General features: G+C 41.3%; 1 protein-coding gene across 2 annotated transcripts in view; it reads right to left on the bottom strand.

Moving 5' to 3' along the window:
- The window catches only part of LOC112563825 (ecdysone receptor-like), a 66299-nt gene extending 64137 nt beyond the window's left edge, over positions 1–2162 (bottom strand). For both annotated transcript variants that reach the window (XM_025238188.1, XM_025238185.1), the window contains exon 1: positions 1998–2162. The gene's annotated coding sequence lies outside the window, so the exon portion shown is untranslated. The remainder of the gene's footprint in view (positions 1–1997) is intronic.
- Positions 2163–24616: the final 22454 nt, after the last annotated feature.

Raw genomic sequence — 24616 nt, 5'->3', positions numbered from 1 at the left:
ATTTTCATTAGTTAAGCATTGTTGTCTCACAAGATGACAATAACAGGCAATTAGTGCCAGGTCCTGCTGTTAGGAGACTTTGCAGGCATGCTTTTATATTTTTAAGTTTGATCAAACACAAAAATAAAAAAATGAAATAAAAACCACAAACTGTGATAAAGACTTTGCTGCAGATTAGGTTTAAAATTTAAACATTCAGCAACCATAAACTATGTTAAGACTTTTGCCAAGCAGTCTTTTGTGTTGCTTTGCTGTATGGAAAGCTCTGTAGCTTTATGGGCTGTGCACTCAGCTGTGAAGTAGGTTACTGACTTAATGCCTGCTGGAGCCAAAGCTATAAAGAAATATCTCTGCCTAGCCATCAGCTGACCAGCAGAAACAGGAAGATGATTTTTCAAAGTATGTCAATTAGTGAAAGTTGGACTACACCCTTCCACATAAAGACTGAAATCCAATTCTTAACAGTTTGGTGCAGATCTTTTTTCATTTTAGAAGCACACACATGTGGTTATGTCTATGTTATCCTTTTCTTCTTGTTCTCTCTCACTCCTTTTCTCTCTCTCTCTCACACACACACATATCATTATACATTATACAAAGAACAAAATAAAATATTGGCTGCTGCAAAATCGTATTTATACAAAAAAGCACATAAACACTCATACCAGTGTTTATTATCCATAATATGCTGGGGGTTTTCAAATTGGTGGGGTCTTTTAAATCCACTTCATTGAAAATATTTCAAGTTTTATTAATCAGTTGAAGGAAAAGGCTACACACCAGTGTTAATAATTATGTGGAGAACGTGATAAACTGGAATCATGAGATACCAGTTTTCATGTTAAAATATATCATGTGATCTCCAACTCCTTTACATTTCCAGGCCACTGACAACAGATCATTTATGTTTTCAGACCCTATCTGTTAATTTTCTTTAAGTGATTTTGTGATCTTTTACACAATTTCTACATGAAGGGAAAAACCCCTCCCGCCTAAAAGACCAAATACAGTTCTATACTTGTCATTTTAATTTATTGTGGTGTTCTAGAAGTTTAGATCATGTTTTAAAGTAACTGATAAAGTTTGGGGAAAAAAAAAGCCTTTTATCTTCAGATATTGTTGATAATTGATTAGCTTTGAATGATTACAGATACAACTTTCAAATCCAATAAAATATGTGTTTACTATACAGTCAAACTTGGCTTTGTTTCTTCAAATACCATTTGTAGACGTGTTCCCCCGCTAATTAAAAAAAATACAAACGAGAACGTGCCAGTGTGTGTGCCTTCCGTTCGGGCGAGTGTATTTCAATTCTCCAATTGTCATCTAATTTTTTTCTGCTGTATCTCTAAAGATGATAAAATTATCTTTATAATCACGCATAAGATTCAATAGAACAACCTCGTCAATCTACTGCTATGGTTACTACTAGGCCGTGTGCTGTTGGAAAGCATAAACACGGCTTTCACCTTGACCTCTGACACCAGTGACACATTCCGACTCCGATGTGTACAAAACTAGGTTACTGTGTATCGGCTCACACTGCCATTGTCAGAGGGCAGATAATAACTTAACTATCTTCTAAGTAGCCAGCTTTATATTTTAAACACGATGATTTAAGTTTAAGCTGTCAAATTCGCTCCATGCCGATCTCGTGGCTGTTCCAACGTGTTGCGCTGCCTGTCACGTCAGCCATGATATGAAGTAGTACACACTTCGTTGATCAAACCTGCCATTCACGCTCTCTCATCAGCTTTTCCAGCCCCACGCCACTTTAAGAAACTCCGTATTCGTGCTGTTCACCTACATACCTAACCTTAGTATATTTTATGCGAAGAAAGACATTCTTACAGTGTTCATTGCGTATTTACCAGCAGCCTGCTGAACTCTGTGTATGACGAGCATGCCCCCCACCCACTCGCAAGCAGACGACTTCTGCCACAACACATCCAAGCGGCAAAACACAACTTTCACGAAAGGTACATCAAATTACTTGCCCTCTTTTTTCGTTATCGACGATCAAAGATATATTCCTCGTCTCCAGAACACGAACAACCACAAATGTCTGCAGCTAATCCACTTGCATTCCTATTTGCCAGTGCACTTCGGCCTGTGTGTCTAATGGCGGTGTAGTTGACGGTTTTGTATTCAGCCTTGACCTTCCATATCAGTGTCGGGTCATTTGGATAAGCGGAAAGAGCCACGAGCAGCAGATAATAAATAAAAATCAGTTAGAAAATATTAAGGCTGAGAGGAAATACTACTGGTGGTCCACAAACCGCAAACATTCAAAGAACAGATGAAACTGTGACCCGGGCTGAACCCTTGGTTGTCAAGGAGGCGGTGTTAGTCGGTGCATTCCGTCTCTTCACCGCGAGCTTGTGCGGCCACCAAACTGTAGCGCAGTATAGCTCTTCATTTTATTTTAAAACAATATTTCCTCGAGGTATTGTATCGGTGTACAACATTTGCCATTTACAGCAACAGGGTTTATTTCTCATATTGAGATTATCCTTCACAAATCATTCGTTTAATTTAATCGGTAAGGAGTAGTCGCAGCTGTAAAAAATGTGTAAACATGATCAGTCGCATTCCAAGGTTTAAACTTACACCAAAATTCAACCATAAATAAATAAAACGCGTATCTGGTTAGAAAATTAATACATGATTCCAGTTTTGAATGCCAATCACGGACTTGTATTACTGGGTTCCCAGTGAACTACTAAAACGAGACATGAGACTATAAAGCTTCCGGTTTATTCACATTTCAGATTAACCACAAACTTGTATTATTGGACTGCTGGCAGACGATTTCCTTTTCTAGTGAACTACTAAAACGAGGCATGAGACTATAAAGCTTCCGGTTTATTCACATTTCAGATTAACCACAAACTTGTATTACTGGACTGCTGGCAGACGATTTTTTTTCCAGTGAGCTACTAAAACAAGGCATGAGACTATAAAGCTTCCGGTTGAGTCACACTCTTTGTTTAGGCTCGCCGAGACTAACAGTGGAGAACTTCGTAAGATGCTAAGCGTTGGTCTTTGCAGACAGACATCAATCCACCTATACATATCCATGATGTAAACCAAGCCCCGATAGATGAATTTGGTCGTTTACCACACTGATAAAGAACAAAAAACCGTAGCTATGGTAACTACCATTTACAAAACACATTTTCTTAATTTTTAACTGTTAGGCTTTAAATCTTTTTAGATAATCAGTTTATAGAAATAAAGTGCACAACACAATTTAGAACTTAAAAACTAAATCTGTTTTAACTAAGACAAAGCTTTTAAAGCAGACTATTGTTTCCAGAAGCACAATTATTCCTATACGCTTTCATAATGGGGTTAGATGCTATTTATAAAATAAATATATCTAAATTTGCTTCCCTAGAACAGTTTTAAGTTTTAGAAACATGCAACTAGCCTTTGACATAAGGATGGATAATGATACTGAGCAACACAATCAGTTTTGCGCACGAACGAGCTGTTTGATTTTGAAGATGTTGAGAGATGTCTCTCTCTCTCACACACAATGTGAACAGAAAGAGACAGTAATCGCAAACGAAAGACAGGTACACGTGTATATAGTGATTGCATTGTGCAGACGATACCATCAGTAAAAATGTACTTTTAATACCCTTCGATAATTTTTATTATTAACTAGCTTGGCTACCCTGCTTTTTCTGTCGTTCTTTCTGACGCTAACTGTGATTTTATTGTCAACTTTTGATTTATCAATTCATTCTAGTCAAGTTTTTTCGTGTACAATGTGACCATAGCAGAATAGGTAAGTACTTGAATTTGCTGTTGATGTCCCTTCCCTAACTTGACATAGATATATATTAGTCAAGCTGCCACGTGAATTGCTCGCTCCCTCCCTAAACTACCCTTCGCTCTTTCCCTCTGTCTGTTGGTCTCTACCCCGTCGAATTACATTGTCCACGTTAATTGTGCATGCTAGAAATATCTCTTAATTTCTTTTGCGTAACTTTTTTTTTTCATTTAAAGTCATTTTCAAATTGAAGAAAACAAACAGCAAAATATACATCCTTCTGAGCATCGTCAATCTATCAAATATAGCCTACGAGGTAATCGAAGCTAACATTCCTACCCAATAAGGCAGGATCAGACAAACTAAGTTAATTCTTCAACCATCGCCCGCCACAACACACTCTTGTAATAACTGAAGTTATTGCCGCAAATGTTATTCTTACATCACAGCTTGGAACGCCGCCAGTCGAGTAATAAAGTCTACAACTGTAAGAAAAACTAAGCTTTCGTCTAGAGAGTTCTAGTTGAACTAAATATTTGGCTGCTTATCGAGCAATGAGCTGTGCTTAGCAGTCAAAACCAAACATTTTGTGTACCTTGGTCAAGAAAACATTGGAGCCCCGGACGGGAAACGAAACACTGTAACTGCTCAGCTTCTCATGAAGTGCAATCCCTGTGACGGCAGCGTTGCAGCTTTTCGTGTAATGAAGTAGGCAAGGATTTCTTCCTCAAGTAGTTTTCATTATAGACCGTAATGTGCCCCACATCCCACCATCCAGAGCGAGCTAATCCTCCGCCCCCAATTCTCCCTTTCCCAGGACATTTTGCAGCCAAGATGTGCTGTAGTCGATCGAGATCGAAGGGAAAAACCAAAAAAAATGTAAAAGAAGATTGGTTGCGTGGGATGACATGAAGGAAGTTGATCATGTCGGTATGAGTTCCGATAAGAGTTTTCTCTTTAAGTGACCACTTCCCGGAGATAAGAATGCCACAAAGCATCGCGAGTTTTGCAGTGAAGTGTTCATCTTTGTCGGTCTTTGAAAACTTGTATGGAGCTAAGCGCCATTTTCTTTAAAATTCATACTTCTTCATCCTTCTCTCCTTCTTCGTTATATTTGCTATGTAACTACCTGCTGTTGCAATTTCTTAGTTTCCTTCGTAGCTTTGCATTTGCTGTTTTACGTTCGTTGTAATTTTGTTATAGATATGACTTCTTTCTTCTTCCTTCTTTCTTCCTTCTTCTTTCTTCTTCCTCTTCTTTTCTTTTTTTGCTGTTCTTAAAGAGGCGAGAAAAAATCAATATCTACAAACAGAAATTGAAAACAAACAGAAAGAGAATGTGTCGTGCAACGTGTGCACTTTACACTCATGCAACTGTGACGCCAGCTCGAGCAGAATGATTTGAACTAGACGTGGGGCAAAGTGACGCCATCAAAAAAACTGCCGCTGGATCACATGTCTCATTACCATTCGCTTACATCATTGACCCTCTCAGGAAGCCATATTCATTGGCTTCAGCTGTTCGAGTTGACGCAAGTAGATTGATTTTACACCTTTTGGTCGCGATTTTGGTTAGCTGTGGTAAAACATCTTGCTGCATCCCCCAGAAGTCTCGACCAAGAGGTTAAAAAAATGACTTGCCACAGAAATTTTCTCCCAAACAAATTCATCCGCGCATCACACACGTCTGCAGACTGGCCGGAGTAACCGTAGCGGCAGGAATTATCTCCTCATTTACCCAGCGGTTCGTAGTGTGTTCTTATGTCACTCACAGAAGGCACGTGAAGAAGCACCGGTTGCCATGGACCCGTCCACATTTCTGCTTTAACCTGGCCACACCGGCATCCTCCAGCGCTCGGTAGGCCACCAACATTCTCTACAGACTGATGTCGACCTCCCCAGCTGTGCAGAAAGACTCTTTGCCCGCTTCCCGTCCTCCCGGGTAGAGATGCAGAAAGATTCAGAAAGCTTCCACGATCTGAGGGGCTTGATGTAGCTATGATGTCTTTTTATTCTTCTTATTTTTATTTTTTTACTGCTCTTATATCTTCTTCTTTGTCACTGTTTTTAAAGACGTGAAGAAAAAAAATCAATTCTAACAAACAGAAATTGAAAGCAAACAGAAAGAAACTGCCTCGTGCAACGTGTGCACCTCACCGTCATGTAACCCTGACGCCAGCTTGAGCAGAATAATTTGAACTAAACGTGGGGCAAAGTGACGCCATCAAAAAACTGCCACTGGGTCACATGTCTCATTATCATTCGCTTACATCATTGACCCGTTCAGGAATCCATACTCACTGGCTTCAGCTGTTAGCGTTGACGCGAGTAGATTGATTTTTTACACCTTTTGATCGAGATTGGGGGAAGGCTGCAGCAAGATGTTTTACTGCAGCTCCCAAAGTTTCGACCAAAAGGTGTAAAAATGACTTGCGACGTGAACAATACCCCTCCCTACTCCTAGAAAAAAAAAAAAACAACAACAGAAAACACGAGCCGAAAACAAAGGAACTAGCGAGCACCCGCACGAACCCAGCGCCGCACAGGGACGCAAACAACAAGCCATGGCAGGCAACAAAACAACCCTCTGGCGACACGCTCCCTTCTTCCCGATCCCCACCCTCTAGACGGCCATACTCTGTCCGGGACCAACAATGCCGCGGCAGAAACAATTATCCAAACTAGAGTAGCCTGACAGGGGCTTAGTGTGGACAGAAGGCACACGAAAAAGCACCGGTTGCCCTGGATCTGTCCCACTTTTTCACTGGCTACGGAATCATGCTACTGCTTTACCCTCGACACACGGGTATCCTCCAGCGCTCGGCAGGCCACCAACTACACTCTCTCTACAGGCTGATGTCGACCTCTCCATCAGCGCAAACAGATTTCTCGCCCGGTTCCCTTCCTCCCTGGCTAGATGTGCAGATGAGGAGAGCTTCATGAAGCTTCTATGATCTGAGAGGCTCGGTGTCCGCACGGTTTCCTATGTCTGACCACTATTCTTCCGGGCTTGAGGTCCACTCACCGTGAGATTAATCCAAGCCCTATCGTTCCGAAAGGAAGGCATAAAACGGAAAGAAAGGGGTGGCAAGGGCTAACTCGTAATTAAACGCTGTAAACTGATCAGGAAACTAAACTGACTTAGGAGAGGCTGAAAAGACTCTTCCATCTCGCCCTGGACCTCGACGTCCGTTGAAACAGTTGGCTACACGCGACAGTTCCAGTACAGTTGTCCGGACGTACGACCGCTGTGGAGAGGGGAATCCAAGCAAGTGCCTGAGAAGGATGTTCCGAATTTCTGACATGGAACGCAGAGCCAATAACTTTGTTCCAGGGAACCCTTTCTCGAAAAAGTGAAGCCGCTATTCTTGAGCCAGGTGACCAGGCAGGACACTCTAAGACAGTTCTTCAGCGGACTTTGGCGCGCGGGGAGGGGAGAGGGTCTATGTCGAGGTGGCAATGGAAGAACCAAGTAAACAAGTTGACTGGTCGTTTGGCTGATCTTCGCTGAGGACACATCCTTAGTGACAAGCCTCAACATCCTCTGCGTCTGATTAGTTGTTCCTCCCTACCACCCTCGACGACCAGCATCAGAAGACTACCAAGTCTCTGTCAAGTGGTACCAGTCACTAGATGAAGGATTTGGGCGACGCCAATAAATTGACAGTTACAGCGCTTAACTGTTTCTCTGTCATTCATTTTGTCATCATTTGTCCTTGTCATTAATACCAGCTGACGCCCAGCTAAGCTGCTCTATCGTGAAGAAAAACTTAATGCAGTATATCGCCTGTACCTATTGTTGCTGTATATATTAATGTACTCGGCATGCATACGTTTACTGCTAGTACATGAACAGTTGGTAATCTCGCTAGTAATCAAGGGTTACAGCTGCCATTAATGGGGCGGGAAGTGGGGGAACAACTAGATAAACACAGGGGTGGTAAGCACGGCATGGCCTTTTTTTTATGCCAGCCAGCCATTCTACTCTTTAGTGTTTTGTGTGCAGTGGAAAAAGAGTCTTTGTTTTAGATTTGTGGGTTCGATTCTCACCGTAGTCCTATTTTCAGATAGTTTTGCTTACGATATTTCTTAATCTGTATATCTTGTGTTTGTGTGTGTGTGTCGCGGACGTGTGTGCCGCCACATAAAAATGCAATTTAAATGAGTTTTCTCCCCTTGCCACTGTGGGGGTGATGTAGAGGGACAGCTGGTGGTACACAAGAGGGAAGGACCAGACTGGTTAGTCATCACACCTGGACTCTTACCGAGCACGGGAGATGTGAATGAGAAAGGACTGTGTGGTTTATACTGAACTTGATGTAAATGAGATGTGAAGAAACATGTGTGGATTTTATCTTTTACTCAACCGCGGGGTGAGGCGACTGTGTGGATTTCGTTGCGGTGTAAAGTGAGTGTGTGGTTCTTCCCTTTTACAGATCCTCAACCGCTGTGTGTTGTATCTGCTGGATTCTTTTAGACCATACTGCTGTGTGATTTTACCGAACCCAAAGGGCCTGTGAGGACCTGGGTGTACAAAAATGAATATTTTCTTATTACTTCGTTTTCAAGTATTGCTATGTATACAAAACCCTTACCCCTACTATAGCTCAGGTGCTCACCTCCCCTATAACTTCGCTATGTGCTTTTAAGCAACCATGACCCCTAGGAATGTGGACAATGAACGTGCATATGTTAAAATGTATTAAGGGTTGTATTTTATTTAGTAATTATATTTTTTGTGTTTAGTCTAGCTACGGTGGTATCTGTCCACTCGTAGTGCGTCATCACTTCCCCACCTCAACCACGTCAGACAGCGACCACTGCTTTCCCCGGCCCACACGGATACTGAACATTGTCCCAGTCCAGAGACGTACACGACAACACTGTCGAAGAAAAGTCTATGATTTTGAAGAAAGTTATTAAAGATGTAGTGACTGTCCACTCGTTTGCACCGACGTTGTCTCTTTCGTCATGAGATGTGGACCTCGCTTTCAGATGATAGAAACATCGTTGACTTCCTGTAGCTGCAACGGCTGCGCTGGCCTGCTCACTCACTCGCATACGTGTCGAGGAGATCGCAGGATGTGAAGGGTAGTGAAAGTTTTAACACTGCCAGATATACATCCGCCCACTCGATACACACACAGACACACAGCAACAAACATACACACCTATCCACATGCAGCCAGTCCACAAACATTCCATGCACGGTCGTCAAGAACACTCAGCTCCAAAGCCCGCAATGCTCTCCTTCTCCAGCAAAAACAGCCCTCCCCCCTTCAAAGAAGAGAAGAAATTAAACAAAAACAAAAAGGAAACCTAATTAAAAGCTAGACACACAGTTCCCCGAACAGCATTAATTCTGCCAGGGCTGTAAACTACCCGCTAATGAACTTATCAGTACACCGAGTGGTGTGGTTTACGCCACATCTTGGAGAGTCACGTTTTTATGTCGTGAGCTAATACCAAGAAAATCTTTGCAAAAGTTTTTATAGAATTTTTCTGAATAAAAAAGGTCCTTCCTGTCCCTCTTTCTGACAGTTATGACACTGTATGACGTGAACTTGTATATTCATTACACGCAAGTAGGGCCTTGTGAGGTAAGGTCGTGACAAACTGTCACAAGAAAGTCACAAGGTCGTAAGGTCCCCAGGGTCTTCTATCTTAGGCATAAGCCGTGCTCTTGCCTAATTGGTCCTATACGACAGCCTAGGACCACGACCCAGGTTTGTTCCAATTACTTTCGATGCTATGAACTGAAGGTACTTTTGTGAAACAAAGACCTCGGAAAGCCAGCAACATCACTGTAGACCAGCGTGATCAAAGTCGTGACCCATGATGTCCAGGAACAGCAACTTGTTTACACGCTATCTCGCCGTCATGCAGTCAATTATGTTTCTATTTCTAATCCTTCATGTTCAACATTCATAACACGCCATATCTCAAAATGGCAATAATTTGATATCGTCGTGAAATTTCAGGGCAGCGTCTGAAGATGGCGGAAGAACAGAAGTGGGTTTCTTCACATTCTAAACTTAGTGAACCCTGTTTACTGCCCCTTACCGTGTCTAGGCTCTGGGACCTTTTATCTCTTAACTTTAACCTTTACCTTTTTCTGTTCGAAGGATTTTATTCTCCCGAGCGGACAAGGCCTACGGGCTCATGGTTTATCGTGAAGTGACATTTCGTGCCAGACATTAATATTTGTGACTTTGCAGTCGCCTATATATCATTATTTTATTATTTTCCTTTTTGATCCTTTCTTTTTTAATCTCCACTAAAATCTCTGAAACTGTGTACATAGCCGCTCAGTGTATGGCTAATGACTACATGTTAGCTGACATCTATATATTGGTCACCCAGCTAGCGGGCATACTATGAACTCTGTCACTGAAACTTAGACAGAAAGAGGGCTTTGAAGTTGGAAGTCAGACTGAAAATAGAAAGCATCACATTCTGTTTTACGACCATACAAGCCTTATTCACCAAAAAGGAAAAACTTCGGGGGAGATTATGTAAGCTAAGTATGGTAATGGCTAAACAGAAACGGAATGAAAGTAGGAAAGAAGGAATGAACAAGCGAGAGCCAATGACGTATGAAGCGGCAGATAGAAGATCATGTCTTCTCCGTAACCACGGCTACGTCTGGAAGCAGGAAATTCACGACGATTTATGCCGTACATTAGAAGGTAATGCACATATAGGCTGCCTGCTGCCTCACAGAACTCGGAACAACAAGAAAAATCAAGCAGCCATGCATGCACCACAGCCCACAAAACAAACAAACCTATTTTAAAAAGAACTTGCGGAGTGCAACCAGTCTGCCAGTTTGTTTTATTTACCTTTTTTTTGTTTGTTTGTTAATACATCCGTCATCTGCTAGTGAAACTCGAGTCGAAAGCCCGCCAGCACAAACATGACTGCGCAGATAAAGAAAAAGAGATTATGCATTCTAATCACGAAAGGCATTTACGCCCTGTCGGAAAGTTTTTTTTGTTGTCGTAACCTTTGACCTCGCCTTTCATATTTATGTTTCAGGGAGCAGAGGTTGGAGGGAATCCAAATTTTTCCAGCCAGGAAACATTCTTAAAGCTACTACATTCTAGAGTAGGATGTCTGTAGCAAGATCGCGATGCTTTTATCTCAGTATTGTTCCTGTGACTTGGATGGACGAGACTTATTCTTTACCGTCCTGTAGGTCAAGTTGTTCTTTGACGAAGGTGTTGGTAATGAATAATTTAGTGGTAACTGTTACCAGATCGCACCGTCAGGTTCAGGATGGCTTGTCAAATAAGTAAATTGGGGTCTTCTAAACACATACGCACACATAGGAAATGGCAGTTGTAACGACTTTTAAGAGTGATGGCTGCATCCTTTTCTTTTTTAAATTTCTGTTTTACCCTGCGATACAACCCAGAAGTAGTGTAATGGCGCAGAAAAAAAATGAGCTGCGACAGAGAGCACAGGAGGCGTTTTATTTCCAAAGGAGAATTCTAGAGGGAGGTGGGTTGATTAACCCCTTTCTTTACCTTACAGCAAGGTTATCATGTTCACTCCAAGAGCAACATGCATTGGGATCAATGCTTTCCCCCCTTTTCTTCCCCACCTCCTTAATTTTCTGTGTTGCTGTGAGGTTTTTTTTTATTTGCTTGGTTTTTTTTTTTTTTGCGGGATTGGCGAGGGATAGGTTGGTTCCTGCTTGTTTTTGGCTCGGTGGGCATCTTGGCTCTCGTTTTGTCAGATCGTGTTTACGACTGCGAGTCAGCTCCCTGGAGAGCTTGATGAAACCTGAATGCCACCAACCACCCGCTGCCAACCCGGATGATGCGGTTTACACTCTGTGCACTTATATTCTAAATCGTTCACTATATTTTTGTGGTATGGCATTGATATTTCTACAATGATGATTGCTTTTCATTTTAATGTGTATCGCAGTATTCCTTCAATATTTGTACCGTACAAAAATGATCATTTTTGTTTATAATTTTTTGATTAGTGTGCATTCAAGAAATATCCTAAGCTTGAGTCCATTCACATTTCACCTACAAATAAACACATGTGCGAAGATACTACATTTTTTATATAGACATTAGAATTTCAAAAACAAAATTCATTGTTATTTCAAACAGCTAGCTTCGTGCAGTGGGTTAGTACATACGCAGCTAATTTTCTTCCATTAATTAATGTCCTTTAAGATTAGCTGACTATATTTCTTATCTAAAGTATGGGACGAATGAAACCCGCTAAACGCGTATGTTATCCAGATGGAGAAAGCTATTAAAACTTTTTTTTCTTGAAAATTATGAGGTGCGGCTGGTGCGGTGGATTGAGTGAATGTGAGAAACATATACACGTTTTATTATTTTTTTGATTCCTTTTTGGAAACACACTTTCTGTGAAACTGTTAGCTTTAGCTTTTGTGCATTTTTTTTCACGAGTGCACAAGAGTATTTTTGTGGAGTAGGACGGTCATGTCGCCAACACGTGCCTAACGACATGTACGCCCATGCATGCGCCTCCACACGTACAAGACATCTGGAGAAAAAAAAAGTAAGGAGCCAGCGTGGCAGGTTCTGCTTTTATAGGCTTGTTTGTTCGTGTAGAACTCTGCTCCCTCTGTCTGTAATCGACCCTGACCATTCCCCGCAAACATTCTCTGTACACGCAGCCAGACGTTAGAGCGGTTAGAGTGACGGTTATGGTAAGAGTATTAGCAGTAATTAGAGTAATACCTCTGGTAAAGGGCAGCAGCAGTAGTAGTAGTAGTCTCAGTTGTCATGGTGTGAGAAGAATGAAGCTGGTCAAAGTGATGAAGTACGAGTCTGGTTAGGGTAATAATAATAATAATAATAATAATAATAATAATAATATAATAATAATAATAATAATAATAATAATAATGATGATGATGATGTAGGTTGATGCATCTTGTATTGCTATTGTTAGAATAATGTTTTGGGTACAATAATTCTGTCGTAGAAGTATAGTGTTCCAGCTAGTCATTCTGAAGGTGAGTGGCATTTTCTCTTCACTGTTTCGAAACACACACACACATGTACATATAGACACGTCTACAATAATAGCGACTTCATGTAACTTTGGTCTAGTCAACTGCCCTCCTCACTTGAAAAATTGAATTTAAGTGTTGATTCAATGTAGTATTTTTCTATACTTAGCTTTTATTTTAAAAGAGATAGTGTTATTGTTTTAAATGATGTAGTCAATCCATAAACATATTCCAATACAATTAGACTGTTGTTTTCCTGGCCGCATGAATCCTACTATTAATAAGAAGATAAAGATCGTCACATGATTTCTGTAAGCACAGGAGTAGGCGCTTGTGTAAACATATGGATGGGGCGGGTAGAAAGATGTCTGTGTGTGTGTTGGGGGGACTGAGGCAGTCGGGGGGTGGGATTGGTGTTTCACGCCGCCAGCAACTACATCACCGCAAGATAGTCAGCCCTGTAAACGGATACCACATGCAGAGAACAGCGTGCCCGAAACGAGAGCTGAACCGGGGTCACCAAACCCTCACTGTATTAGTGAGAAGCGCCAACCGTTGCGCCACCGGGCTGCTTCGGAAGAAAGAAAGTAAAGAAACATCCAACAAGCACATAGCTGGTAAATATTCTGCTCCTCATGTTAAATGGTCAACATTTTTAGCCACATCAATCTTGGCCTTTGTATTCTTTACCAAATTATATTTTCCTATTCACAAAATGATCGAAATTGCGCAATTTGCCCGTATAATAAGAGAATCAAAGAAAGTTATTTCAGTAAAAAAAGCCAACCCTGGGGCATGAAGAGAGTTGCGTGACCACATGATGCAAAGCAGACGAGCGTGCTGCTCGTGGTCTACTGTAGTCGGTAATATTAACAGGCTCTTAGCCGCGCGTGCCCACCAACAATATATGTCAGTATGTTTATGTAAGAAGGCAAATGGATGGACATCTGTCGAATTTGTTTTCCTGTCTTGTGTCATAGCAATGATTTTTTTCTGCATTTATTCTTTTTTTAAAAATTTGTTTTCGTATTGATTTGTTGCAGATGCCAGGAAGCTGGTGTCTGTTTCGAAATGACGGCCAGACTAATCAAGCCACAAACAGCCAATCGCGAGTCTGCGAGGACCAGTGATATTCCGAGACGAGAATCGTCTTTCACGTATTTTTTAAAAATAAATGTGCTTTGGACAGCCATCTTTGCATCTGCAAGTTTGCTGTGTACCTGACATTAAAAAAAAGCAGCATACACAAGGGTTGTTATTCGCAACCTCTAGGTTTGAGAATCCTCCATACCGTCCTCTTCACGTCGTCAGTTGTAAATCCTGTCAGGCTTTGACTGTAATTCATGTCACAGGGTTCCTATAAATCCTGCTTAAACCTCGCTATAAATCCTCTCACGCCGTCACTATAAATCCTGTTACACTTTCAAGGACCGAAAGGCACGAAGTTGATTCAGTGTGAGCACGAACTTGTATTACTGGACTGCTGGCAGGCGATTTTTTTTTCCCAGTGAACTACTAAAACGAGGCATGAGACTACAAAGCTTCCGGTTTATTCCCATTTCAGGTTAACTACTGGAACGAGGTATGCTACTACAAAGCTTCCGGTTTATTCACATTTCAGATTAACTGCTAGAACGAGGCATGAGACTACAAAGCTTCCGGTTTAGTCACATTCTTTGTTTAGGCTCGCCGAGACTAACAGCGGAGAACTTCGCAAGAGACTAAGCGTTGGTCTCGGCAGACAGACAGCAGTCCATCTATACACATCCGCGGTGTGAACGAAACGTCTTGGACTCTTTGCTTTCAAACGATGTAGAAAGAAAGTATCTAGCGAACGGCGAGATAAAACACCCCGTATACCACTATCGAATCTCATGCTTTTAAATACAAGACTTTATCATACCTACTTACCAAGAAATACGTGCGAAAGCAAGGACAGTTAATCAAAAGAAGCAAATATGATATTGAAACTATAAAGGTACGCTTTGCATTCAGCGACTACAGCTACAAGAAATTATTAATTTGGTTACCATACTAAATAATGTGCCTGAACAGACTATCGGGTGCGATTGCAATGAAAGGGTGAGTGGAGCTGAGCAAACAGAAAATCAGGGAGATGAGCGAGAATTATCGGACGTGAACGTGCTACGGACGATAAAGATATCGAAGGTTTGTTGAAACGAGGCCTGGCACGTAAGGCTCATGATGTCACGTGTCACCAGAGTAAACCATTTGCATCAAACATTTGCATGCAAGATACACCTCTTTAAAACCCTTTTACACCAAGTTTATTATGCAAGAAACACTTATTAAAATAAAATTCATAATCAAGTGGTTCGCTCGCTCATCCATTCTTTATTTTAGTTCATGCACTTTGTTCGTGTTTGCCATGATATTATTTTGCTGATGCTTGTGTGTCTAGTATGGGTGCCTATCGTTTGTAGTCTCTCGTTCGTGTATAGCGCATTGAGTTTAACACGGGGAAATGCACTTTACAAATTTTATCATCATTATCATCATCCATCATCATCCATCATCCATCATCATCCCTCCCTCTCTCTCTCTCACACACACACAAGGTCTGCAGGAGAAGATGAGAGCATAAAAACTGAATTCAGAAGCACCATATAGTCTTGCAAGACAAACACTGGGCGAGGCACGAAGGTGATCAATTTAAAGGTTGTTTGTCGATCCATCAGATCAATGGCGTCCACAAAATGTGGGTTGCATAGGACACCTCCTCCTCCCCATACATGGAAATAGATGTGTGATGGTCTTGAAGGGTTTCTTGCACGATGTTCTCCAAGTATCTTCCCAGTTGGTTGTTGAATAAGTAGTTTTCGCTGTTATTGGCTTTTAAAGGGAAAGTGCTTCCACTAAAGGCCAATTCCCACTGGTGAGGATCGGAGTCGGGGGAATATGATGCGAAGTGGGGGGAAGGGATGAGTAGTATTACTCTGTATTACTCTGACTGAACTCTTCTAAAGCTCTTTTATAACTTAAACGAATCCCTCTTTGGTGTTAAACATTTGTGTCATATACCACAGACCCTCGTGTCAGACTGTCAGGTGTCTTTCAAAGTAGATGAAGTTGTGGAAGAGATGTTGAAGATCTGTTCAGCTGTGTTTCTTCCTGGCCAGAAGCCAGCCTGTTCTTTTGCTAGCAGTTCATGCAATCCTGTGCATTAAAAGACTAACCAATGTGTTATTTAGAAGGGTTGTGTAGAAAGATAATAAACATATTTCGATTTTCTGTAGGGGTTCATCAAAGTAAACATGTTTGTTAACCTAAACGCTAATGCATGCTCCTAGCTTGAGGATGCAAAGGTGGATTTCCAGGACTTCCGGGTTTTAACCTCTTTCTGTGTACATTGATTTTCGCATCTCTCAATGCAAGAGAAAGAGAGAGTGTGAGAGAGAGAGAAAGAAAGAAAAAAAGAGAAAGCGAGAGAGAGAGAGAGGGAGAAAGAAAAGAGAAAGCGCACCTCAGAGGCGTAGGAGTCCTGTCAGTGGCGCCACCAAGTAGAAGAAGGCTGGGCATCAACATGATTTTATTTCGTCTTCACCCGCAGCAGACAACAACTTGCGACACAGCCGTGAAATATAAGCAGATGAATATTCGCCAGATATAAAAAATGGTGGCTGTTTGTCCTTCCGTAATTCCGCAATTTCTTGCTGCGTTGTCTTTGACAGTCGACAATTGCGATGTTGCATGCAAGGGCGAGGACTACGAGCAACTGAAAACATGAAAGGCATTGAAAACAAATTAAAGCCAAATATAGTTCTTTGTTTCTGCTTTGATGATCTTTAGTTTTGTTATGATTAGTGGCAATGGTTATAAATGGTTGCAACTAAATAGGAGGAAATCGTAAAATAAATAGGAAGGCTACGAAAATACATTGCCATAAGGAGGACAAGAAATGGCTCTAAAGGAATAGTTTAAGGACAGACAGACAGACAGACAGACAGACAGACAGACAGACAGACAGACAGACAGACAGACAGACAGACAAACAAACAAAGAGAGAAGAAAATAACTTTGATGCCCTTATCTCCGATGTTTACTCATCCTTCACGTTTTCCTGCTTTAAAATATCCCGCACCTTCTTCCTTCGTCCCCAGACACTTAAGTATGTATTCCCAGTTTTTACAAGAACCTTTAATCACGTTAATGGGTTCTAATAGAAAAAAAGACCAACTCAAAACTGCCACAAGCGATTTGGCCCATTTTGTAAAGAAACCGCACAATCAATCATTTCTTTTGGTGGAAGGGAGGATCGAATATCAGAGAAAAACGAAGTGGGAGTGGGAGGCGGCCAACACTGTGACCACTTGCACCCACATGAACGTATTGTTCTTAAAAGTGCTGTTCGATGATCGATGTTAAAAGAGATATTTTGGTATAGAGCCAGGACAAATACGGAGTACACTGGGGTCAGAAAGAATGAGATTCGTACACAACACTTACTCTCAACAGAAATCGCTATAACGTGTCAGCAATTTTTTTAACAAAACGGGAAATGAAAGTATGAGCGTGGAAATGAAAGAGTAAGGATGGAATTCAGAAGCATTATATGCATGCAAGGCGAGTACTATATGACTGGCAGATGAGATCGATTGAAAGGGGAAAGATAAGCAGACATCAAAAGGAAGAAAACAATAATTATGGATATTTTTTTAAATATCAGATTTTTCTGGAAGAGTCAAACAAAGAAATCGATGCAAGCAGAAGGGATAACATGTCTGACAACGGCGTGAACAACACTTATTTTCCGTCCTTCATCCCAGGGCAGACCCAGAAACATAATCAGTGTATGCGGTGTTGTTGTTGTTGTTTATTTTTAAAAAATCTTGTTTCGATCTTTCTTCTGTCCAAAAGAGAAGAAAAATCTTTTAATGTCCACTGCGCTCGGGTATCGTGTTTCTGATGGTTAGTCGTCGCCCAAACTTGAGGAGAGAGAGAGAGAGAAAAAAAAAAGCGTTCTAGGTCAAGAAAAGATAACTTCGTGGCGCTTTACCGCCGCCAGATGGCGCTGTAGAGAGAAATGGCGGCCGTTGAAACAGCTGCGTCTTGCCCCGAACACGGCCGCTGTGGTCGTATCGAGCGAAAGATAAGGGTTTAAGGATTTTCTGTTGTTTTCCATCTCCTGCGGATTTAATCTTTATTTCCCACGGACGTTTGAAGGCAAAAATCGTTGGGCTCGCCACGGCGATCATTACAGGTCTCAGACAATGGATGCCTGCTCACGCCTGCCTGTCAGAGTGGGTTCGGGCACCGGAGGGAGGAGGGCGGGAGGAGAGGAGAAAATGCGGCATATGGTTGCTGTCCTGTTTAAAAGACACCGAAGTTTGAAAAAAAAGTTGTTGTGAGAGTTCGCACATTACTGATGTCTGAATTTGTCTGAGTGATCAATTTCCTTTTATGAACAATGGGAATTTTTGTTGAAGAAATAATTGTTTTAAAATACCATGACATTTTTATAGTAGCAAGATGAAGTTATAATGAGGATTTCTATGAAGGCAACAGCAATGCATCTGTGAACATCATAATTTGGCCTTAGGATAATTTTTTTTAAAATGTAAACAAGCACAGGCACGATGATAAATGACCTAGATAACAGACAAAAAAAAAAAAAAATCTCCCTAGAATAAGAAAGGCGAATAAGACGGAAACACTGATTAAAAAAGTTCAACCTGGCAAACATCTTTTGTGGAATGAATCTTTGATTTAAACCCCGGAAAACCTAATCTTGTAATCCTCATTATTTGTTTTGGCAGTACACATAATTTAGGTCGGGAAATACAACTTGAATACAATAAAATATCTTTATCGTCTACAACAATAATTTTTTGTTAAATCTGTTTTTTTTTCCTTTGACGGAGTCAGTGATAGAGGTGATGACGGTGGTTGGATGATGATGATGATGATGACGAGGACGAGGACAACGACAAAAATGGAAAATGTCGGAAGAAGTAAAAACAAAATCAGAAACGGGAAGAGAGATAACGTGTGAGACCCAAAGGACTGATCAAATAATTACAATTGTATCCTGAGTCTTACAGCAGAATTTCTAAAAATAGGAAATCCATTTCTACCATTCTTCTGTAAACTGAGTGTTGTATTTTCAATCAGCGAAGCCGTGCTCGATGGCGAGGCCTACTTTTCTCCCCAGTGTCGGCATTTCATGACATTTTAATGCCCGCAGAGACATTCACTGTCAATGCTGATATGCCTTTAAACCCACCTTTTGTGAACAAGCTTATTTCTACCCCTGCCCCTGAATAGACTTAGCAAGTGTCTACAAAACATTATGTGCACCTGAATCACACGCACGCCCACCATGGACCATGAGTGCACCCATTCATTTATACAGCCTCAAGGCTTTTGACAAAAAATATTTTAAAATCCCACAGCACAGCAACACCCGCGGAACTATATTTTGATGTCTGATACATACTTAAGGAACATCATTTGGTAAATAAATGTGACTGTCAGCAGCTTCTTGCTTATTTTTGCGATTTTGTCAGCTTTGTTTTGGATGCAGGCTTTCCTGTTCATATTTGAACTGAGCAACTTAAGCGCAATTATATCTTTTTTCATGAATTCTTGCTATGCCAGTTGGCTGGGTAACTTCAACTAATCACTGGCTCATAAATAGGGATTTAATTTGTGTGTCGGGTAGCCTTAACCTGCTAGTTCCCAACCCAAAGTAGGACAATATGCCAGAGAATTAATTCACCATTACTAAGGATAACTTTCCGGTGGCTTAAATACGGGAAAATTAATTCTCTACCCAAGCCACTTCCGACAAAGGGTTGATTGATTTTACTGTCGGTGTTTATACCCGAGAATCACATCCAACACGAACCCTTTGCAGGGCTGCTATCACTTCTTTCGTTTTGTTGTTTCAGATAAAATAGCATTGGTCTTCTACCTGAAAGTTAAAGTCGATGTCTAAAGTGATTTGTTTGTAACTTTTTATATTTTTCTAGGCAAAAGGTATAGTCAGTCATTTGTCCTTTGGTACCTGCCGTGGGATGTGTTGGAGGGGTGGAGTAGTGAGAGGAGATGGACAGACGCGGCAGCTCTATTTGTACAGAAAAAGAGGAAAAAAGTCTGGTACACAAAGCTTGTCGCTCGGTTGGTATGGCAATCAAGATGAGACAAATGTTTAGTTTGTGTAGGCCAACAGTCATCCTTGATTGGTTTGGCAAGAAAGTGCCTCCACCCAGAGGTGATTTCCTGCTATGATGGAGGATGGAGGATGGAGTAAGGGAGGAAACCGAAGCACCCAGAGAAACCCTTGTCCTGACAGCCATATAAACAAGTCGTATGCAGACAAGATTTGAACCTAATACCTTGCTGTTCTCACTAACCAGGTACACTACTGCCCCTACCTCACCTCAACACCAATCATTCTTTTCTTGGAGTCAAGATCGTTCTACTTTGTCGCTGTAGTTGATGAAGCTGTCCATTCCACGACACCGACAGCTCCAGTTGTCAGGAGAAGAAGACAGGGAACAGGTCAAGGTGATCCAACATGAGATCAGCTCTTTAGTTTTCAACTTTTTTATTTCCTTCATATAACCAGGGCTTAGATCCGTACAATACCAATAAATCTGAGAGAATTTGCGTGAAAATCCATATTTTGTTTCTAGCCTCCGAGAATCGATTTTGTCAGAAAGATTTAAAATTGTCATTTCATTTTTTTTTCTTATCAGAAAATGGTCAAAGCTCATGACTGTAGACTTGAAGATAGATGTGTTTGATTGCACCACGATGTCATCACCGTGCACACCAAAAACATAACAATGCTCCATAAGGTAATTTTTTTAAACTATTCAAGATAAGAACATAAAAATATCGACAAAGACCAGCAAGCTTTGGAACAGCGAGGTCAAAATAGTTTGGACATGTACAGATATCGCAGACAAGAAGGCAACAGTTGATGCTTAACTATCGTTTCACCGCTCCAGAATTGTTATTGGAAATTGTAAAATTTCACTCCAAGACTCCATTTTGTGAGAATAATGGAAGCCAGTCATTCGCTCAAACGCATTCACTAGACATGAAGACTGGGGGAGGAGAGAACAAAATCTCTGAGTATGTACTTAAGATTTTCTGTGTGACAAGGAACAGGACTAATGAGTAACACGTGCCGTGCTTTCATGGTCTCTGTAGTTTATTGCTGTCTTGCCACCAGCATCCAGGTCACTAATGGTTTATCACTGTCTTGCCACAGGTCACTAGTAGTTTATTACTGTCTTGCCACCAGCATCCAGGTCACTAATGGTTTATCACTGTCTTGCCACAGGTCACTAGTAGTTTATCACTGTCTTGCCACAGGTCACTAGCAGTGTTTTACTGTCTTACCACCAGCATCTAGGGCATCAGTGCAAAGTTCCCGTGTACGAGAGCCAGCGTTCTGTGGGTGTACCTTTGGAAGGAAGGAAAGATAATCTTCTGATTTGCTCCAAGGTGAAGACATGCACAAAACAGAATCATCTATAGAAAAAAAAAGCCAGAAGATTTTTAGAACTAAGTGGGTTTAACGTTCTGAGTTCTGTGTCAATTGACCTGCACACAGGGTCAGCACTAACCTATATTACACCCTCGGCTAAAGATAATCGTTGTACCCCTTCCTACCCACGACTCCACCCAATCCGAAGCTGAAAATTCAAGCAGCTAAAACCTATTCAACAATTACCTTATATGTTCTCGTCATCACCATTTCCTTGCCTTTTGCTGCGTAGAGAGATGTATTAGTTCTTTCCGATCTAGTGAAGCTACTCGATCATGTTCAGTGGACATGGTGGCCAGAGCAACTAATCTTGACCTCAAATAAATTTTCATTAATTGCCACTTTCACAAAAGATGTTCTCCACTGGCAGAGAAACTGGCAGAGTCGGTAGAATTCTTGAATAAAACGACACCACAGATATGGTTTACCATCAAATAATTTATATCCGACAATACAGATTAGAACTTCTTCGGGTTTCATGATAGTCTACTGCTGTATGTGTTTGCATATCCAACTGGACACATTCTTTCTGAACACACGAAAACCACAAGGAAGGAGGAACGGAAGGAAAAGAAGAGAGAGAGAGAGAGAGAGAGAGAGAGAGAAAAGAGAGAGAGAAAAAACAATTAGGGGAGAAATGAAGATCGTTCCAATCTTTGATGGCAAGAGCAGCCTTGACAACAGTCGTTGAAAAGTACAGCTTCCACGATAAATCCCATCTGTGAATCTCATTACTTGTGATTGCTATCTGATATCTATCAAGATGGTATTTGAAGGCACACTTAGCAATAAAACATTTTGTAGTTTGAGGAATCATGTAAATGGTTTGTTTCTCGCCGATTTGAACACATCGCCCTGTTGATTGAACGGTGCAACACATTCTCTTCATCGGGAGGGTTGCTTCAAGTGGGAAATCATTAAAGATTTTATGCAGCCATCATTAACATGAATCATGAGCAATCACAGGTGAAGGTCCTCTCCTAACTTCTTTTTAGTTTGGTAGGAGATAAGGTGTTAGAGCCTTTTCTTGTCAACTTGTTAAACAGACTAAAAATAATTGTTTGCATATACGCTACAGTATACTTTTTTTTTTACTCAAATGAATGACTCATTCACACACAAACATGTACACAACACCAAAACAGCACGCGCACGCTCACACTAGAGCACCTAGAGAAAAACCACCGACAGCCCTGTAAACAGGTGTCACATTCAGAGAGAGTGGTATGTCGGCGTTGAGATACGAACCCATGACTCCCAATTTTCATGGTCATGATGACATGCTCTCTAGCCACCGTGCCACCTAAAGCACCCTACATATTATTATGCAGACAGGTACGTGGTCTCATGCACACGTGCCACTATGCAGGTACGTGTACACGCCTGCAAGGCGAAGAAGTACAGCATCTCTGGGGCAGAAATAGAGAAGGAAAATGGAGGACGTTAGAGAGGATTGGAGAGAACAGGTTCATTGAATGGTTTGAATGATTCAGACGCCGGAATTTCAATGTTCATCTGAACAACTGTGCAACTCCCTTCATGGGGCCGTAGTTATGAATAGAGGTTAAATCGTTGCCCAGGGCAGAGTGGAGAACTCAAGGAAAAGAATCTTGTTTCCGAAGTTACAAAGTTGTGTCCTGACCCCGTAGATGATGTTTACCCTTGTACCCGTAGTGTTAAACGGTGACAAAGATGCCCTGGGGTAAAGAAGCATGAAATACCGTCCGCATGGTCTGGGCATACCATTACTTGTAACTACGAAAACAAGTGCTTTTCCTTGAGTTCCCCATTCTACCCTGGGGAAACGACCTGTTCTATCTTCATAACTACGGCAATCAGTGATTTACTTTTCTTCCCAAACTTTCTCGTGAGGCAAAGGTCACGATCACCTCGTGCCACCGGACTGTATATTCTCCAAAAAGCAGGACCATGGGAGGTTTGAACATATGGATGGAAACGTGAAGTCTGCAGTCAGTATCCATTGGATAAAAAGCGAAGGGTTATACAGTGCACCGACTACAGGATTTCATAGACAATATAATGTAACACCGGGGTACCGACAGCACGTAGCAGACAACAAGAAACGCGTTTGATAAAAATTAAACGAAAGAAATGCACGGTAGATAATGTAGCAGAAAGGAATGCAGTAAGAGGTCGGCCAACACAGACTCTCAGATGAATAAAGGTAATGGATCGCGAAACAAGAGCTCATCAGGTAAAGGTGGGGACCCTTGCATCCTGTCACGCCATGCCGACAACCAGACTCCGACAACAACTCCACCAACATGGCGGCGAAATGTGAGCGGTGAGGAGGATGTTCCCTAAAGGCCAAAGTCTAGACACAAGTTTGTTTGTTTTTTAAGAAAAAAAAAATACTAACGGAGGTGTGCGAGTTTGTGCTGACCATATCTTGAGTTCTGCGGCAAAAACAGGCTGGTTACATTTCACCAGAAAAAATTACAGAAAACAGCTTCTGAACAATTTTTTTCTCAGGCGACACAATCTACTGTCAACAAGCTGATTAAGGTAAATTGGAGCAATTTTTTCGATAACAAATTTTCTAGAATTTTTATTTTTACGTTTCAACTGCTTCAATAAAATTTGAGCTGAAAATGTTAGGCTGACATATCTGTGCCTTCGCTAAAAATGTGAATTGGAAGTCCAGAGACTGGTTCAAAAACTATTGATCTCAACAAAGGAAAGTGAGTGGGAGAGAGAACTTTGCCTGTTGACTGACATACTAGAAGGGATTATTATTTTTTGCAGTTTCATTAGGACGAGATCAGCCAAGTTATTGTCAGTCTACACTTCGTCTGGAGTTTTGTCGGTGGAGGTCACAACCGAGGAAAGGGAGCCTATTCAGCCAAATAACATTTTGTGCTGACTTTTACCTCGGTGGTATAGGAGGATGGTCAGTTTAGGGAAGAGGGGGGATGAGGGCAAACTCCATGGTGACAGTGAACGACGTTCACATTCTTGACCCTTCAGTATCTTTTTGAGCGGGTGGCTACCCCTCCACCCTTTCTTCTTGGTTCCTACGCCCCTGTACCTAATCATTATGAAAAAAACAATGATAGAGTAGTTGACTCGATCTTTACAGAGTTCGTCAACCTGTAATACTTTTTATCGGTAACATAATAAAGCTAGTTTAATAATATTCTGTCAGATTCATCTTAACCGTTAAAAAGCCTCTGTCTGGTATGTCTTTAATGGTCAGCTACCATTTCCTGAAATATCTAACATACTCTGGATGCATTCATTCCCAGAAACTTATCTCGAGTTTTCGGAAGAGACGTGTGCACTGTAAT

This window comes from Pomacea canaliculata, linkage group LG5 (genome assembly GCF_003073045.1).
Source record: "Pomacea canaliculata isolate SZHN2017 linkage group LG5, ASM307304v1, whole genome shotgun sequence".
Lineage (NCBI taxonomy): Eukaryota > Metazoa > Mollusca > Gastropoda > Architaenioglossa > Ampullariidae > Pomacea > Pomacea canaliculata.
Note: the sequence above shows the minus strand (reverse complement) of the source record. Positions and strands in the feature narration are given on the sequence as shown.